Below are 5000 nucleotides of genomic sequence, written 5' to 3' on the forward strand. Positions count from 1 at the left end.
TTGCCCCCTGTGCAATGACCTAGCTCCATAACACAATAGCAGTGGAAAAGAACAGTAATTGGAAAAAATCAAATCGAATCGTATCGTGCGGAATTCTTAAGTATCGAAAAGAATCAAATCCCTGCTTTAAGAAATCGATACCATATCCTATCGTCACGAAGGCTGTGATTTACAACTCTTGTTCTAACACAGGCTATGCTCTGCGCAAAAGGGGTTAATCAGTTCTGAAAGCGAAGGGTTGCAGGTTTGAATCTCACCCATGGCTGGAATGGCCCCCATTGCTCCTGGGCGGTCTGTAACCAATACCCTGTGCCTAAAGAAGTGTTTCTAAACGGGGGCGATACAGGTCCCCGGGAGGGTGTTGGGGAGCCCTAGGAGGGCATTGAGGTGGATACAGTTGAGAGGGGGCGGGGCTTAGCTGTCATTGGGGGTATTCAAATTTTTAATAGTCAGGGGGCGTTGGCATGCTTATGATGAAGTCAAGGGGGCGTTTGGGGGCTTATGATGAGGTCCAGGAGGCGTTTGTTCAAAAACGGTATATAGGCACACAACAACATAATATAATGCATGAAAGACACAAGCACACACACACACACACACACACACTGGCACACACACACACACACTGTCACACACACATACTGTCACACACACACACACACACACACACACACACACACACACACACACACACACACACACACTGAGCATCGGTGACCATCAGCGGGACTTGTTGACATTTCATTGCCCAAATCCCATCCTGTAACCATGCGGCACGGATCCTGTAGCCATTGTATTCTATTGTACTCCATTGTAAACATCCACTCTTCACACACACACCCACACACACACACACACACACACACACTCACACACTCACACATACACACATACACCCACCCATGCACACGGGCACACATACACCCACGCACACACATCCACTCTTCACACACTCACACACATACACCCACGTATGCACACGCGCAAATACACACATACACCCACGCATGCACACGCGCACACGCACACACACACATATGTATGCACACACACACACACGCACACACACACATGTGCACAGACATGCAGGCCTACTGTAGACACACACACAGCTGCTAGGAAGTCATCCACAATGGTAAACAGGTGCATGTTTAAAAAAACGAAAACAGTCCTCACAACAAGTGCAATGCTGTGAACAGAACCACCGACATGTAGAGCAAACAAATGTGCAATGATATGTTACAAAGAATGTCCGTCTCACTTGCGATCAAATATGAGATGGACAGATTAAAGGAGAGAGAGGGGAGGGGCAGAATAAGAGAGATAAAGGGGGAAGAGAAGAGAAGAGAAGAGAAGAGAAGAGAAGAGAAGAGAAGAGAAGAGAAGAGAAGAGAAGAGAAGAGAAGAGAAGAGAAGAGAAGAGAAGAGAAGAGAAGAGAAGAGAAGAGGACGTATGGGGCTAAGTAAAAGATATATATATGTATAGAGAGAGAGAGAGAGAGAGAGAGAGAGAGAGAGAGAGAGAGAGAGAAAGAATGAGTGAGAGAAAGAAAGAGGAGGGGAGAGAAGACACGAGAAGAGGAGGGGAGAAGAGAGGTGAAGAGAGGAGAGGAAGAAGGATGGGAGGGTAGGTGACACAGAAAGGGAAAGGAAGAGGGAAGTCAAAGAGAAGAGAGGAGAGAGCGGAAGAGGACGGAGGAAGAGAAATGCCAGGCGGTGGAAGAGAGAGAGAGGAAGGAAGAATGGCATAAAGGGAAAGAGGCAGAATGAAAGACTCAGAGAGAGAGAGAGAGAGAGGTTGGAGACGAACGTTTAACAAAATCCTTACATGTACACGATTAACTGAGACATTAGTAAACAACATATTGTAAACAGGTCAGAAGAGAGAGAGGGGTGTTGGAGAGGAACGTTCAAACGTCCTTACGTGTACATGATTTGTCAGAGAACTGAGCAAATAGCATATTGCAAACGGGTCAGGAGAGAGAGGGAGAGAGAGAGAGAGAGATGGAGATGAACATTTAATATCTTTGCAAGAGCACGGTTTGTGGAGAAATTAGCAATTAACACAATTCAAACAGGTTCAGAGAGGAAGGTTTAAAATGGCCTCACAAGTACACAATTTGTCGATACATTCACAATTAACACATGGACATATTGTGTGCGAGTGTGTTTGTGTGTGTATATGTGTGGAAGTGTGTAATGTTATTTAGGGAACGGATATTGCGATGCACCTGTTCCTATTGTGAATGTTTTTGTTTTTTTACCATAGTGACAGTTCCCTTCGCAAAACCAATGCCCTGTTGTTTTGTCTAGCTGTTAGCCAAATGGAGTTTTGCTTTTTGAGTTTGAAGACGTTTCCTTTACTGCAAAGCATGTACTGCTTGGACAGATTGTCTCTTTTCAAGTGAACATTTCTAGTTATCTATATTCTAGTCATAAATCATATCTTAACCAAAGTTTCTGGTGGGCACAAGAAAGACTTCGGTATTTTTATTTACTCTCATTAAACTTGGCACTCAGCAGACAACTTAAAAAAAAAACTTCCGCACACTGACAATTTACATTAATGAACAAGTTTGGTTTACTTTACTCTCACATGTCATTTTAAGTGGCTCCCTATAGGGGGGCGCCTGCAGCACTTTCATAAAGACTGCAACAATAATGGGGGCGGGGGCCACAAAAACATTCTTATTTACGAATGGGAGTCCCCATATAAAGTCTACTGGTAACACTTTATTTTAGGGATACATGTATTAGCACTAATACATACAATGTTAATGCCTGCATAAGTAACTTGTAAGGCATGTACTAAGCAAACGCTAAGGCCTACTAGGTCCTTACTAAGGTTAAATTGGTAATAAATCCCTTGTGTATCCCTAAATGTAATGTATCCCTAACATAAAGTGTTACCACATGGCTATTGAACTACAAGACATGGTCTCTTCAGGTAGCCTAGTGTGTAGTCTTTTCACCCCTTGAAACCCATTATAAAATGCAGCTATTGAACTACAAAAAATGGCCTTAGAATAAAGTGTTACCAAAGCTACTGCTATGGGTCGTGCTGGCCTCAGTTTGTGTTGCCAGCGTGTATTTCCCCCTCTTGAACAAAGTAGATGTATGTACATCCATCTGAATGAGGCCAGGTGCAGCACACAAACACATCGAGAAAAGGGGAAAAGAAAACTAGAAGTCTGTACAGTACGTGCAAAGCATGACTCAACTGGACCTCATCTAACCCCACACTCATAACATTACTTTACATTACATTTAGCTTTTGACCAAAGTGACTCAGCCTGGTCCTGACCATCCCATAATACTACCATTTCATTTCGTATGGTACGTGGATGGCTCGTGAGGCTAAGAGTGACTTACAAGGAGAACATGCAAATACAGACTGTGAGGACAGCACGGAGAACAGCAGTATACAAGTAAATTAGACACAGAGCAGAAACAACTAGTGCAAGATAGTAGTGCCCATGATAAGACCTAGGCCCTCGATACGCTTCCCGGAAGCAGCAAATTACGTGCATCACCGCGAGAAACAGACTGCTTGCTTTAAAAACAGTAGACCAACATGCAAGTTTAATCCAGGGAGCAGAGAGAACAACATTGCGATCCGGACATTGGGAACACAGACTGTAAACAAATCAAAAAGAAGGACTCCCCGGGCAAGGAGACGATATTGCTACTACTTTTACATTTGCACGCTCCTTTGTCAAAGTGCAACTGGGAAGTATGATCGCAAATTGAATGTTTGTAATTTCGGATAAGCTCAATGAGACGCTCTCGAAAAGTTGCCACCATCTTTGTTTTCTCCAGAAGCACTCACATGGAACTGTGCCGTCTTGCTTACAATCGCCCCCAGTGAGTCTGAAGATTTCGCACCTAACGCAAGCGTTTGGTTGCAGTATCTAACGGGCGTAAAATTGACATGAACTACGCAAGGTAACGCACTCATACACGAATCGTGCCTGCGCACACGTATCTTACAGCAAACATACCAAGGGCCTTATGTTTTGCAGGGAATCTCTCTTGGAAAAGATGAGACTTCAGTAGCTTCTTGAAGTTTAAGAGGGATGACCCTGCTCTTGTAGCAACTGGTAAGTTATTCCAACATTGAGGGACAATGACAGAAAACAGTTTAGACTGGGATCACCTTGTGAAAGTCGAAGGCAAGGCTATTGTTGGTTGACTCGTAGACGAATGGGTTCCGTCATGATCCACGAACATCTATCTGGAGCTACGCCAGGCATGGTTTTATTTTTTTATTTTTAAATCCTTGCACATGATTGGGGAAAGACTTGTCTGGCATTTTCTAGTGAGATGCTACTTCAATTACGCACCGTTAAAAAAATACAGTTAAAATTACACAATGAGTGAGTCCATACGAATTTGTTGAAACAACTGTCGCATTTGCCAAGCTTCGCCGAAACATCTCGTTGGCTCGTTTTTTGTGTAATTTTTCATACGTCTTGATGAGCCGTTTTTCATTCAGAGAAAATGATTGCCATGATTCACGTGTTTGCTGCCCGGTGTTAACTCGTTCGGCTACGTTGGCTAGTGAGACAAGCATGTGCACAGCCTCCTCACCAGAGAGGTTCTATGTAAACGTTGCGTCCCCACTCACTAGTCGAGCCATGTCTGTTCACTGGGGTGCTATCAGGAGAGGGCAGCCACAGCAGCAGCAGACGTCGAGAAAGGAATCGCGGAAGTAAAAAATTAAATTGCTACACGTAAAATGACCAAAAATGAGCATTATAAGCGGATTTCTTGATCACTGTAAACAAATTATTTAAACACCATTTGTATAGAAATGATTCTGTCCCAAGCTTTTTGATCTAGGGTAGAATGCCCTAAAGTGGGACGATGCCTAATGTGGGACACCTTAAGGTTTAAGGGGTGTAGCTTTGCCCCAAGTTGGTAAATGTTTACAAAACTATAACCAAATAAAAGCCCTATCATCCTGTTATCATAATATCATGATTTAGTAAATGTTTAGT

Source organism: Engraulis encrasicolus, chromosome 16, assembly GCF_034702125.1.
Source record: "Engraulis encrasicolus isolate BLACKSEA-1 chromosome 16, IST_EnEncr_1.0, whole genome shotgun sequence".
In the NCBI taxonomy this organism is placed as follows: Eukaryota; Metazoa; Chordata; class Actinopteri; order Clupeiformes; family Engraulidae; genus Engraulis; species Engraulis encrasicolus.